Source organism: Erithacus rubecula, assembly GCF_903797595.1.
Source record: "Erithacus rubecula genome assembly, chromosome: 6".
Lineage (NCBI taxonomy): Eukaryota > Metazoa > Chordata > Aves > Passeriformes > Muscicapidae > Erithacus > Erithacus rubecula.
Genome location: NC_136688.1, coordinates 1,661,666 through 1,676,217, shown reverse-complemented (window position 1 = coordinate 1,676,217; position 14,552 = coordinate 1,661,666). Strand labels below are relative to the sequence as shown.

The 14,552-nt window shown below is 48.2% G+C and overlaps 1 protein-coding gene across 5 annotated transcripts in view; it reads left to right on the top strand.

Annotated features, from left to right (window-relative positions):
- SLC25A22 (solute carrier family 25 member 22) overlaps positions 1–14,552 on the top strand; it is a 50,673-nt gene that overhangs the window by 5,474 nt on the left and 30,647 nt on the right. Inside the window, exon 1 of one of the 5 annotated variants that reach the window (XM_079307755.1) lies at positions 11,834–11,983. The exons of the other annotated variants lie outside the window; for them this stretch is intronic. The gene's annotated coding sequence lies outside the window, so the exon portion shown is untranslated. Of the gene's footprint in view, positions 1–11,833; positions 11,984–14,552 lie in introns of those variants that run through there. 5 annotated transcript variants of the gene reach the window in all.

Below are 14,552 nucleotides of genomic sequence, written 5' to 3'. Positions count from 1 at the left end.
CAGGAGAGCTGTCTGGATTTTTTTTTTTCTTGTGTCTGAGGCATTATCCAGAAGCCAGGAGGAGAGAAGTTTGTTTTGACCCAGCTAAGTTTCCCCAAATAGTATGAATTTGAGGAGCTGGAGATGACTAAGTCACATCAAAGACTGTGCCTGCCCCACCTGGAGTTTTGACTATGTGTTTTGAGCTCCTGCTCTCAGTTTAAGAGATAATCCAGCTATGAGGAGCTTTGTGGACAGGGTGGAGAGAGGGAAGGAGAAGGAAATCTTCCCCCCTTATATAGGACAGTGATGCTTCTGCACTGAGTGAGTAACTGGCTTGGAGGAGGTGTTTGGGAGAAGAGTTATGTACTTTTCTTTTTTAATTAGAGCACAAAATACGGGACTTTTAGCAAATGATTTTAGTAAGAGTGGGATGCTGTGCAAGTGAGCAATTGGTTTGGATCAAGCCAGAAAGAAGTCCAGTAGCCATGATCCTTCGTTTCTGAATTCAACTGCAGCTTTCAGTGAAGCCTTTTTGCTTTGACAGGGGTTTGTGCTGTGTGGTGTGAGGGTGCTGAGCCGGACAGTGCTGGCTTTTGTGTGGCTAAGTGCCTGGAATGAAGCTGTGACTTCATTGTGTGCTGTGCTTAGTCTGGGCCAGCCCATCTTCACTGTTACTGCTGCTGCATCTCTGTCCTTGTCACTGTGGTGTCTGACACCTTACTGTCCTTAATGGGTGTGCTGCCTGCACACTTTGAGAAAAGGGCAGTTCCCTCTCACCTGATGGGTCTGATGGGATGGAAACATGTTCTTCAAGGCCATGTGCCTACTGGGAGCATGTTTGGTGCCTTATTCAGTGCTGTTCTCTTTGCTCTGTGATAGGTAGGGATTTATAAAATAAAGAAATGTTATTTTAGGGACAGGCTGTGTGAAGGGCTTACTGTGAATTTGGGTGCTGCTGTCTCCTTCTCTAAATTCTACAGATTTAGAGCGTGACCTGGGGTAAGCAATAAGATGTCTCTGATCCTATCCCTTACAATCCAATGGGAACAGCAGCACTCCAGGGGTTTGCCACTTATACACAATGTCTGTGGCAGCTGAAAGCATGATCTGATCTAATAAATGGTCTCTTCTTCTAGGTGTTTCATCTCCTTTTTTCAGTTTGTGCTGGCTTTCTCAAAGATAGCGGTACCAGCTTCCTTTTCCATGCCCTGAGCAAGACAAGCTCTTCTCTATAAGGCAACAGGAGCACATTGTTTATGAAGGCTATTTTGTAAGTGTAGTAGTTTTTTTAAAGGACATAAAATTCACTGTCTTGGCCCAAGCCCTTTCTCCTGAACTATCCCAATTGCTTTATTAGTAGCTAAATATGTGCATGACCTGAGCAGCTGTCGTCTTTTTGATGCCCTTTTTTATTTTTTGTGGGAACTTACAATGTAGATTCATTTACTGGTGCCTCACACTGGTTCTTCAAAACTAATGGAGAGCTTGAAGGAAATAGCTTGGGTACTGAAGTGATAAGCACTGCAGAAATGCCAGACACTATATAAACAACTAAACTCAGCCCCCGGCCCTCCCCGAAAGAGCGATGATTTGCAGAAATGCTTCACCAGATGGTCTGCATTTGGCTTTGGGATGGGGGAAGAAATGGCAGGTCTGTGCCGAGCTGTGTGGGCGCGTGCAGCGTGTTCCCTGGCAGCTCGGGAGGCTGAGCAGGCTGCACCACGGCCTCCTGCGCTCTGCAGGCACCTGCACACGGCTGACTCAGCCTCCCTGCCTCTGCCAGGGCCCCGTGCAGAGCAGGCTCCCGTTCTCCCTGTGCTGAGTTCAGCTGTGCCCGCTCGTCAGGCTGCTCTGCTGAGCCATGGGCAGCTTGCAGACACACCGAGTCAGCTTGTGGCAGAGAGGCTGCAGAGCTGCTGTGCAGCTTGTGAGCCCTTGCTTGGCACACAGCTGAGGTTGTAGGAGGGCCTGAAGATGCTGTGGGGTCATCTGACACTGGGTTGTCCCTAGTGCAGGTGCAGTGGCCTGCGTCAGTGCAAACTGAGGTGGTGTGGAGCTGGAAACAAATGGATCTGCTGTGGTAAAGGGCATGTGCTGTTTGGACACACCTGTGCATACATGTGAGCTGGCAAACTTGCTGGCAGTTTGAAAGGTCATGGGAAAGAGTTTGCATGTCATGGTTGGGAACCCTGATGAGCTCTGGCAGAGCTGGCTGCTGTGGGCAGCCTCCCCTCTTCCCCTCCCCGAGGACATTACTGCTCTTGCAGGGGAGGGAGATCTTGTTTCTCCCAGGGTGCTGCATCATGTCCTGAGTGGGCTCTGCTCTGGGGCAGGCAGGTTCCCATGTCAGTGGTCACAGCTGACTGCAGCTGGGTTGTGGATTGTGCCCAGAAGTCCTTGTCCAAGTCCCTCTGGAGCAGAGCAGTGTGTCTAGCTCCTGCATTGCCAAACTGTTGCTTGTATTCCAAGGCAATGTGCCTGTTCCACTGCTCAGTGGCATGACATTCCTTGTGTCTACTGCTGCCTGCTGTTTAGAGCAGAGTTGTGAGGTGCTCTTCAGGAGTGTTTTTCATTTGGAAAACAGGTCTTATTCTTAAGCAATGCAAGATGAATTGCTTCTGTGAGGATGTGTTGGGTACATTCTTGTGGATACATCTGTCAGGTAGCAGCATTGCACTATGCATATGGAGTAGCCAGGTGAGACATCTGATGTTCAGAGAATGACTTTCCAAGTTTGATTACTTCACTTTTTCCTCTTTTTCCGTACTCATCTCCCTGCACTCTGTTTAGGTAAGCAGGACTGGATGTGTTTTCATTTGCCTGTAGCCTCCAAAATACATTGTCTTGCTGCCGGGAATACCTTGCCTGCCTTGCAGCCTGCTGATTCACAGCACTCTGGGTGAGCAGGGAGCTGGTGAATGGTTTATGCCACAAATTCCTGAGCCATAAGTGGTGGTTGACAGTTCCTCTCTTTGTCAGAGTGTGTATGAGTTTCCCTGGAGGAGCTGCTAACCTCTTCAGAAGCAGCATGACCCATGTGGTGTTGCTGATGTGCATTTAGCAAGGAACCATTTTGCTGTGATCTGAATAGTTTTGGTGTGAGCAAAACAGCTGGGATGGGGGGCAAGAAAGCTGTTGGCAGTGCAGGAGAGGAGCAGTTGTGTTCACATACCCCTACAGCAAAGGGACTGGCAACAGCAGTGTCCTGTGGCTGAAAGGCAAGGAATATTGACTAACTTGACATTTAAGTGGCATTTCAGTGCACAGGGAGCATTAGTGAAATTCTGCCTTTGGCACTGAGAAATAATGAGGTAAACTTTGTTCTTCAGAGAGGTCTCTACCTGCTGTTGCAAAGTGTTTGGAAGGGTGGGAAATGTCTTTTTGTAATCCTGTCAATCCTCCATGGTCTCTTGTACAAAAGGCACCTGAAATACAGCCTTGGCTCTATTGGGTAGCTGAGCTTGCAGCCTGTACACCAGTGTGGGCATGCTTACATGGTGCCTCCTGCTCAATGGTTCTCTGTCACCTTACCTTAGGTGGAGCCTAGCTCCTGGCTCTAAAGGGTGATGCAGGAAGGATCCATCCTTTCACACCCTGAGGTCCTGTTTCATTAACCTGCAATATTTTAGTGTTGGTTCCCATGCACTGTGGCTTTGCTACAGGGGCAGGATGTGGGGTTTGTGGGATGCTCTGCAGTTCCAGCTAGGCCCAACAGTCCCTCTTTGGGACTCTTGAGTGACAGCTATCAGTTGACATACAGACCCACAGGGCTCTAGGTTACTAGGCCTTTAAAATAATTTTGTTAAGGGCCCAGAAGTTCTCATCTCCCAGGCTTCCCTGGAGGGATTCTTGTTCTGTTTTATTGTTGTGTATTGGTTTACTTTATCAGTGCACTCAGCAGGCTGCTGCAGGCCATTGCCAAGAGGAACAGCCCTGCTTCCACTCCTGCCTCTCTCTGCTTATGTCAACATAAGCATTTGTGTTTTCACAGCTACACATGACCTGGGAATAGGCCTGGTCCAAAATGAGTTCTTTGAATTGCTGGGTAAGGGAAGAGCTGTAGTCTGAAGTTAGGCTGGACAAGTGGTTGAATAACCAGTATTTGCTGGGAAAGTAAATCATGTGGCATTTTCCAGGGGCTAAAAATCCCTGGTACTGTTCCCTTCATGAAAATATTTGCACCTTCTCTGCCAACACACTGTCAAGACTTCATCAATCCTGTACCAGTACCTCTTTGTGCAGAAAAAAAGGGTTGTGCTGCTCTTCCACAGCACTGGCTCTCACCTGGTGCCTGGTTGTAGATTCTGTCTGATGCAGAGAGACCTTTGATGCATCATGCCTTTATAACACTTAAAATTTACATAGCATACCAGCTAGAGGAAGGTGGTGGCTTTTTCATATCTGGTAGGAATAGCCCTGTGTACCACTAGATACATGCAGCATAGGAAGAAGTGGGAAGAGAGGAAAAAAAAGCTAACACCTTTGCTTTGCTCCAGCACAGTCCCCTAGTGCTTACAGGAAAAGCACATCCTCCAGAAAGCACTTGGTGAGCTTGTGTCCTTGGAGGTGCCAAGAAATATGACCAACTTCCTCTTCTCTTCCTTTCCTTCCCTTGCATGCCAGGAAGTGGTAACAGTTCCTAGCAGACTCCTCAGTGTGAACTCAGCTGATGCTGAGCTTTCCTCTCTAGAGGTGACAGAGGTTAGGGATTTGCTTACCCTTGGGCTGGAGAGATGGGATGCTCCTCTCTGAGCATAACTGAACCTTGTCTTGCCTGCTGGACTGTTGCTTCTCCCTACTGCAGCCTGTTCTGTTTATGAAGGCTCTGTTGCCATTTTGACGTGGTCCAGCTGTATTTCTGCCTGCCTCCATTGCCAGATAGATTTAGGGAGTGTGTTGGGATTGCCTAACTTGGTTAAGGTCCCACTGCAGACTGTGCATGCTGCCTGTCTGGCTGAGCTGTCTTTGGGGATGGGGAGGAGATGGGATTGTACGAGGAGCATCACATGGCTGGATGATGGGTGACCTGCAGCCCTTGGTGCTGCTCCAGGGCTTGAGGCTGCCAGTGCCATGTGGTACTGTGGGAAGGGGGCTGCCAGCAGGGTTCCAGACTCACAGTCCCAAAGCATCATCATCCCAAAGGCTTGCAGTACTCTGTGCCACAGAGTAAGAGATAAACTGGCTCTTCAGAGAGAGTACCCTGTGCCTGTCATTGCACCAAGGGCTGGGTGAATGAGCAGGGATTTTGCACATGAACCAGGCAGCAGCTGGGCTGAGTGAGCCGTAGGGTGGCAGCCACAGCGCTCCCGTGCTTCTCCAAAAGCTGTGTCAAGGCAAGTACTTTCCGCTCTCTCACAGCTATTATGAAACAGCCTGGGTTTGCTGCACCCTTCTCTCCCTTTGCCCTCGGGGCATGCTGGGCTTGTTTGAATTAATGTAATTAGCACATGCCTTATTAGCTCACTAAGGCACAAAGAACTTATGTATATTTGTAGCCAGGTTAAGCAGCCCTATTAATTTAATAACCGTGTCCTCCTCAATGCATGGCAACAGTTAATCACTGGTGCTGACTCAGGACCAGCGAGTATGGATGAAATTTGGGCGAGGTGTGTATGTGTGCGGTTCTCTTTTATTGTGTTGTGTTTTTGTTAATGAGCAGAGCTGTGAAGGGAATTAGCAGCAGGCACAGTAGATGGAAGGGAACTTTCAGTGCAGGTTTACTAAACAACCAGCCCTGGATATTTCCTATGCTCTACTCTGTCGGTAGAAAAGGATTTGTAGAATGAATCAGCGAAATATGACACAGACTAGGAGGCGGAAATTTACAGAAATAAACTTTAGCAACCCACGCTTGAACTCTGCTCCAATCAGGTTATAATCTAGGTACTGCTAGTAATTCTGCTTCATTGTCTACCCTATTTCCCCCTGGTGATTTTGAGGCAGAGGACGTTGCTAGTGTATTCTTGCACTGCTCGTATTTGAGACTGCAAAAGAGCAAGGATCTTGTAAAAGGACAAAAACAGTTGGAAGTAATTTCATTTGCTGCAGCACTTGGTTCCTTTCACTGTTCTGGGTCTTGCCATGCACAGCATTTAGCTAGGTCCCATAGAATGCTGCCAGGGTGTTTGCTGCCAGGTGTTTGGAGGCTCTGTTTTGGTTTTGTTTGGGTTTTTTGGGTTTTTTTTGCTTCCTTTTTTCACAGAAGCTGCAGGTTATGGTTTGTGCTCCACCATTCTGGAGTGATGCATTCTGTGAGTCCAGGATGGTGACGTGTAGATCTGTTCCAGTAGTTCTGCATGTGGGATAGTAAACTCCCACACTGATTCTAAAACTAGTGAGTTAAGCATTTTGGGGGCTTTTGTCAGCCAAGACCACTATGCATGCACAGAAGACTTTCTGCATTTCTTCTCTTCTTCTCCCTTCTTCACTGATTACAGGTTGTGCTCTTTGTGGTGAGCACAAGCTCAGAGGAGGAGCAGGAAGAATGCTACTGGAAAGCTGTTGATGTGCTTACAGTGTTTTGGTCAGATTTTCTACAAGTAACGGGGTGAGATGCAGGTGTCCTGCCTGCTCCTACTCCCTCTTCTTATTTTACCTGTTTGCTGTTTCTACCTAGTAATCTTGGGCTTGAAAAGCCTGGACTGTTCTTGGCCTGTGCAGAAGTACTATTGAGAAGATGAAGTTGTTAATCAAAGGGACAAGGAAACCCAAGGAAAGGGAACCAAAATGTATATGTACTTGTAATAATGTGTCCTCTTGCTGCATCTGGCAGGGGACCAAGTCCCCAGACTCCAGCAGAGATGGTGAGTTTTGGCTTGCATCTCTGCTGAGAACCTGGACCTCCTGGGAGGCACAGAAGGAAAACAAATCTGAAATCTCTATGGAGTGACCAGGGATGCACACAAACCTGCTGCAGCAGGTTGAAGCAGATAAACTTAATTTCTACTTTCTTAGAGCCTGTGCTCAGGAGAGCTCAATGTTTTAATGAAAGCTCTGTGAGTGGTATGTGGGGTTAGGAGATGGAATGGGTGAGGATCTGCAGGGGTGCCCATGTGCAATTCCTCAAACACGTATTGCAGGGGGGAGAAAAAAACCAAAAAAAATCTGGGAGAAGATGAATACCTGCTGGGGTACCTCAGATGCTGCCCAGAGATGATGATTTCCCTCCCCACCTCCTTTTTCCTTTGTTTCAGGAGCAGGAAGGGACACTGCTTAGCTCATCCTGGCTCAAAGCTGTGGAATGCTTGGTATACACCAAGACAGGAGGTTTTTTCCATTTTAGCCAATGTTGTGGCTTTGTCTGGGATAGACTTAATCTTCCTAGTAGCTGGTACAGTGCTTTTGAATTTGTTTTGAATTTGTAAGAGAACAATGTTGATAAGATGCTGATATCTTTGTTGCTGCTAGGTACTGCTCACTCTAAATCAAGGACTTTGCAGTTTCCCACGCTCTGCCAGTGAGGAGGTGCACAAGAAGCTGTGAGGGAGTGTGGCAGCAGCAAAGCTGTGACGTAGGCACCATCATGGAAACGTGGTGGGATGACTGCCATGACTGGAGTGCTGCAGTGGATATGCTCTTCAGGAGGGACAGTCAAGGAAGGAAAGACAGTCACTGTCTGTTAGGACTGAGAGCTCAAGGGTTGTGAGGATAAGGTTGAGTGCCTGTGGGTGAGAATTAGGGGGAAGGCTAAAAAGGCAGACACCCTGGGGGGAGTGTGTTACAGACCACCCAACCAGGATGAAGAGACAGATGAATTGGTCTATAAGCAGCTGCTTCATGATTGCCAGCCCTTGTTCTTGTGGGAGACTTGTTGGATGTCTGCTGGAAGCTTGACACAGCAGAGAGAAGACAGTCTAGGAGATTCATGGACTGTGTGGAAGATTTCTTCTGACACAGCTGGTCAGAGAGCCTAGCAGGGCTGCTGCCCCCCAGACCTGATTAAAAAGGAAATTTTCAAGATGCAGAATGTCCCTATGTGCCAAAAGATGAACCAGTGGGAAAGAAGACTGGCCTAGTAGAATAGGGAGCTTTTGCAGGAACCAAGGGGGACAAAAAAAGGATTTGCAACATTTGGAAGAAGAGGCAGGTGACTCAGGAAGAGTAAAAAGACATTGCTAGGTCATGCAGAGAGAAAACTAGAAAGGCTCAGCTAGAGCTCAATCTGGCCAGTGCTGTGAAAGGTAATACAAAGTGTTTTAATAAATATGCCAACAACAAAAAAGAAGACTAGAAAGAATTCCCATCCTTTATTGGATGCAGAGGAAACAGCAATGAAGGCCAATGATAAGACTGAGGTGCTTAATGCCTTCTTTGTCTCAGTCTTTACCAGTAAAACTAAATATCCATAGGACAGCTGGCCCCCTGAGCTGGTAGACAGGGATGGAGAGAGCAGAAAATGTCCCCTGCAATCCAGGAGAGCAGAAAAGATCCCCAGCAATCCAGGAGGAAGTAGTGGCAGCTGACAGAACATCTCACCAAGCCACTCTCCATGCTAGCCCCAGGGCAGGGCTGCCAGGAGTCCACTGTGGGCACAGCAGTGACCTGAGCTGTCAGTGACCTTCCCCTGTGCAGCCTCTGGTTTGGCTGCAATGAGCCAGCACCACCCCAGGACTACACACTTTAGGGCATCCAACAGGAACAGCTCTGTGGTGGGTTGAGCATTGCTCTGGTGAGGTACTGCTGCAATTTGGCCTGAAATGATGCTTTTTCCTCCCAGCAGGGTCACTGGCACCCCTTTCTTTCAGCAGAGAAAGCAGAGAGCCAAGAGCCCTGGTTTCATTGGGGAATGAATGGTCCCTTTCAGGCCCCAGGACTTCAGCTCAGTGTTCTACCTCATTCCTACTGAGTGAGATAGAATCCAGCCCTTAACTTCCCCTTGGGCTTCTTGGTTGGTTGTTTTTAATTATCACTTTGTACATGGTGATTATTATAAAATGGGAGGGGGGGAACTTTTTTACTCAACCTCTTAGCAGAGTACCCAAGAGAAGGATTTGCACCACTTATTTTCTCCACAGTATGTCCTTCCAGTTCGAAGGGTTGGTCTGTCTGTCACTGTCAGCTGGCTCTGCCTTTTTGTTGCCCACCACAGATTATTGAAAAGAAGTGATTTATGTAAGTTCTTAATTGTTTTCCTTGCTCTCTCTCCCATCTGCCAGAGTTCCAAAAGCTCAGCAAAGTTGTCTTCTCTCTCCAGCTGATGCTGCATGTCTCTGAAGCTGTAGTTTCATAAAACCTGGTACAGAGAACAGATCAAGAGGAAAGTGGATTTAAAAATATTTAGAATTGCATCAGTTTAACATATGACTACATGATTTCTCAGGTGGCACTTGGAAAGGAACATTACTTGCAATGAGCAGCCACTTACATTTGTCCAGTAACATCCAAGGTGCACTTTTTTATACACCAGCATGATCATATGCAGGCCATTTTACTGTCTCTCTATTAGCTTATGCTTCTACTGCTGGTTCTGCAGCTGCAGAATAACCTAGCCTATTATAATCTTAATTTAAATAACCATTTAATGTAGAAGTTTGTTTATATATATATAGGGCTTTCAGCCCTCTGGCACCTACTCCAAGACAGTTTGCATTGAGCATGAGTAGTTGTCCTAAATTTAGAGGCTTGTTACTTGTGTTGTAAGTGTTCATAGGAATGACAGGGCAGCAGGGCAGCATGCTTGATGTGGCATTTGTGCAGAGCAGAAGAGCCAGGTCTTTTGAGACTTGACCCAATTGCCTTTTTGAACACTTTAAGAGGAGGCAGGTTGAGGTGGGAAGAGTGTCAGCAGCTCCCCATGGGTTTCCTTTGCTCCCTTCAGTCTTCCCAGGGGTGCTGTGAGCACTTTTAGACCTGTTGTCTGATTCCTTTGAGGGAAGATACTGCCTTAAAAGTTTTTTAATGTGTTGTCCTTCAGTGGAGCAAGATTCTATGTGTTCTCAATAAGATGATTGCAAGCTCATTTGTCCTGCTGGAACCTTCCCTCTGGTTCCTTCAGCTAACATCTCCAATGTCTTTGATATCAAGACTTCCCCTGTGAGCCCTGGCTGAGTCACTTCTCCTAAGGGCTGTCCTTACTCATCCATCTTTCAGCTAAGTTGCAAAACCTCCAGGACAGGGACTTTCTGTGACTGAAGGTCAGAGCAGCCCCTAAAATGAGAGATCCCAGGTAGGCACTGGGGCCTTTTGGTGTGCTGCAGTACTGATACCCATGCCCAACTTCAAGATGAGCATTAGCTGGCTGTCTCTTGATCCAGGGCAGTTACCCAAGACATGCAAAGTCGAAGGGTATATCTGGTGTGTGTTCCAGACCAGCACAGGCCTGTTCCCCAAGTCTTTCTGTCTTGGCAGATGGTTTGGCATCTCAGTGTTAAAGGGGTCATGCTGATGCAAGAAGAGGCCTCCATGGGGCTCCTTTTGTTAAGCAATAGGACAAATGGCTTCTGCTAATCTGAGTAAATTGCTGGAGTTTTTTGGCCTGGAGAAGCTCTTCAGGTCAGGAAGGCACTTCTTTTTCTTCTCACAGTGCTTTTTGGAGGCCTTGCTCCAAGCCTTAGCTCTCACAGAGGTAACAGCAGGTTCTTGTTGTGTTCTTGTTGTTACTTACTGTGAAAGATTTCTCAGCAAAGCAGGGAAAGTTGCATGATGCTGTACTGGCAGTGGGGGGCCTGCCTGTGCTTCCAGCAGGATGGAGAGCCCAAAGGGAAGGAGTAGGAAAACTGGGTGTGTTCCTCCTACTCTTACTGCCTAGAGGCAGGAAGTTCCCCACCTGGTTCCCTGCTGTTTTGTCCCTTTGCTTTCAGTGATACCTGCTGCTCCATGCACTTTAATCCTTGCTTTGGAGTCAGCAGCTGTGCTGGCTTTTCCTGGTGTGGCTGGGACCAGGCAGACAGAGGGGCAGCTGCCAGGAGCAGTCAAGGTTCTGCCTGATGTCTTAACTCCTTTGCTTTTAAAAGAGGTGACCCTGGTGACTGAGGGCAGTAGGCAAATCTTGCTACTGTTGTGTGAATCTCCTGTAGTCTCAAGTAAATCCTGGTGGAGAGGATAGTTGCAACAGTGTGTGTGCCATATCAGAATATAGGATATTGCTGTAGTCCCAGGGGCTTGCAGGATTGTCCCCTGAGACATTTCCCTGCTGTGAATCCTCTTGTGTTGCAACATTATGGGTGACTGCACTGGTCTGAATGTGGTAAGCAAGCATGTCTGCTAAGATGTTGGATTGTTTTTGTTCGAGGCTTGTTTTTTTCACAAGCTGGAATGTTGTCATAGACACAGAGTGTTCCTCAGGCTGCCAGCTGTGGTTTGAAATCCTTCTGTAGGTGAAGGGCAAGTCAGTGATGGAGCTGGAATGCAAGCTCAGGAGTCCTCATTGCTAACTGAGAGTTTTGTTCCTCTTTTTCCCCCCTGTGGGCATTCAGGTAAATCTATACTGCCACCACCTGCAGTTGCAATGCCAATCACCTCTACAACATGCCCTCAGCCAGGGAATTCACCTGTTCCTTTGTGGCACACAAATGTTTTGAGATGTTTTGAGGCATTCTCTCTTCATGATGTCTCTCAGCATGAAGTTAAGGCTGCCCAGTGTGCAGGGAGAGTGGAGCTGAATATGGAAGAAAAGTTTGCCTGCAGTTTTGCAAGGGTGCCAGCCTGGCTGTTCTCACTGTGATAGGAGGGAGTGGAGGGGGACACCATCCTGACCATCCTGAGGGAAGCTGCACAGAGCTCAGTTGTGGAGGATAGGAAGGGACTGCTGGAGCAGGGGCTGTCAGGGAGGAGTGCCCTGCACGCTGAGGCTCTGTGTCCCGTGCCTTGGCAGCTGGTGGGTGCCTTGGCTCTGAGCCTGTCCCCAGAGGGTGTGAGCGGCCAATGGTGCAGGCGGCGGGCATGGCACCTCCCCGCTGGTACTTTGGCCTTTCATCTCCTCTGTGGGGAGAAGGCTGCCTTTGGCTTGTGCTCCCACAGCCCAGTGTGGTGCAGGTACAGCTGGCTGCTGACCACCAGGCAGGTGAGTTTGTGTGTGCTCTGTCTTCAGTCTGGCTGAACGGTGTGAAGGGGCCGTGCTGTCCCCTGTGCAGCTGGAGAGGTGACACTGTGGCAGTGGGGAGCATTCACCTGCGTGTTTGAGAGCTGCTTTGTTTTCTTCAGGGCTAATGCCTTGCCAGGTCCTGCAAGGAAATTCATGGCAGTCCCTGCTTTCAGGGGCCTGAAGGCAAGCAGGCAGCAGATTAAACTGCCACCTATTTTCTTTACCAACCCCTCTGTCCCAAAATGTCCTGAGCAGGCAAGTTGACAACTTGTCCCCAGGTGACATTACCTGGTGCCAGCTCCCTTGTGCATTTTGTGACTGTCATTTAGACAGTCTGTGACTGAATTTAGAAAGCAGCTTCTCTCAGGAAATATTTGCAGTTTTATTTTGCACACCTTAAACCTTATTGTGATGACAGCTTTGCTCCAGTCATTAACAAAATTTGGCAGTGTCTACACCTTCAGATGCATTTGTGCTGTGAAGGAAAGTGTGCTGATCCCAGGGGGTTCCTCCTCTCCCAGTAGGTACTCACTGCTGATTGATTCCCCCTGCCATCCCTGGCTGTGAATGGTTGTGTGGCTGTGTCCTTTGACACAGTGGATGCTGGCTCAGCTTTGCTTCCTCTGCTCACCTTCTGAGCCCTGCTTCTTGATATCAGTTTCTCTCACTGGGTTTTGAGTTAGTTCACTCTCAAGACAAATAGCAATATGTGGGAGTCCTGACTTCCCCTCCTGCTGTTTATTCTAAAGTCAAGGTTGTAGTTTGGATGTTGGCTTTCAGTGACAGCTCCAGCATGTGCTGGCCTTCAGGTCTATCTCATTCCTGTCTGACTGCCCAACATAAATATTTGTGCTGGTGTGAAATCAGGGATGGGAACACGTTTGGGTGTAGGGAAAAGACAGATTTGTTTTCTTCAGCCACAGCACCAGCTGACATTTGCTAAAGGTTTTCTGTCAAACCTGCAGCCTGTATGTGCTCAGATAAATCAGTATGTGCAGCAGTCTGAGTCTGAGAGGATGTGCTCAGCTGCACTGGGGCTGCTGGGGAGGGGTTCTGGAAATGGGAGAGCTGGCAGAAGCGAGGAGCTGGCCTTTGGGAGGAGTGGGGGTGCTGCTGGCAGGACTGGGGGAGCTGGTGGACTGGGAACCCACATCTGGCTTGGAGCATGCCAGCTGTGGCTCTGGCAGCCTGGTAGAGGCAGAGCAGGAGGAGGAGGGTGCTGTGCTCAGCTCAATCTGGAGGTAGAGGTGGTGACCCTCATCTACAGGGCAGTGTGGTGGCACTAAATGCAATGAGCAAGGTCAGAGAGGTGTGGGTAAGTTTAACCTGTTTCTTCTCCTGTGATGTCCTGGCTTGTGGAGATATTGGGTACCTGTATCTCCAGTGCAAGCTTGCTGGTGTGATGCATTAATGAGACCCAGTGAGGTCTCTGTGTTCTCCTCCATGCCTCATGCTGGACTGGGATGATCTAGTAAGCACTTTTCCTTCAGGTGATAAGGCAAAAACTGAAGGGTGAAAGTTCATGCCCCATGGGATGAGGAGAGCAGATACAAAGGTTGGCCTTCCTGGAGAAAGCCTCATTGTCTGATTTGTGTGGGAGATGTGTGGCAAGGCAGGGGAGAAAAATAGCACTACTTCTGCAGTGTCTTAGGCTGTGAGGACCAGATACATGCAGAGCTGTCCAGGATTGCATTGTGGTACTTCTAGTGTGGTTGTTCTGTCACTGTCTGGAGCTGACCTTTGGGAAGTGAGAAAAGGGAAAGGCAGGACTGGGGAGGCTCCTGGTCTATTTATGTGTCAGCATGAGCTTCGGGCCATTCGCACCACTTCGGTGTGCGTGTGGCTCTGAAACTAATTTGCCTGATCATTTTAATAAATGTAAAAGGGATGTCCTGGTGTGCAAGTAATGGGGCATTAATCCATGCCTAGCTGTGTAAAAGCACTCTAGGAAGGAAATACTCCCATGCTGTTCTCACTCACTTAATTATGGGATGTTCAATTTTGGATCCTGTTCCATGAAGGCTGCTCAGCCTCTGTGGCTTTCAGGTGCCTCTCTGATGACTCTTGTTTCACCTACTACCAGTTTCCTCCCAGTGCCTCAGTTCCTTTTACCGTACAGGTTCCCAGTTCCCACAGTGGCATTGTCCTGAAGTTTAACCATACAAAGACTTTCTGAGGCAGCATCACCTTTTTGGTGCTGGCTTGTCCCAGTGCAGGTCCTGATGGCAGATTTCCTAGGAAGATGCAAAACCTGCTCCCTGACACTTCTCCCACAGGAAGCCTTGGAGCTACACCCTGCCTGGCTGCAGATGCTTGCCTGCTTTTAGGTGCAGTTTTTGGCTCCTGAGAGCCCTGTGTTCCTGGGAAGATGTACTTAGGTCTTTATTTAATCTCTTTCCTTTCTAGGTTAAATGTATAGTGTTGTTTGTTCTGGATTTGTTTTATAAATGTCCTATAAAATTCCTGTCATTCTCTTCCCAGTCTGATTTTCCCCCTCTTAGACTGCAGAACAGTAGCAGCTATTTTCCTACCCTGGAAGCAGCTGGGG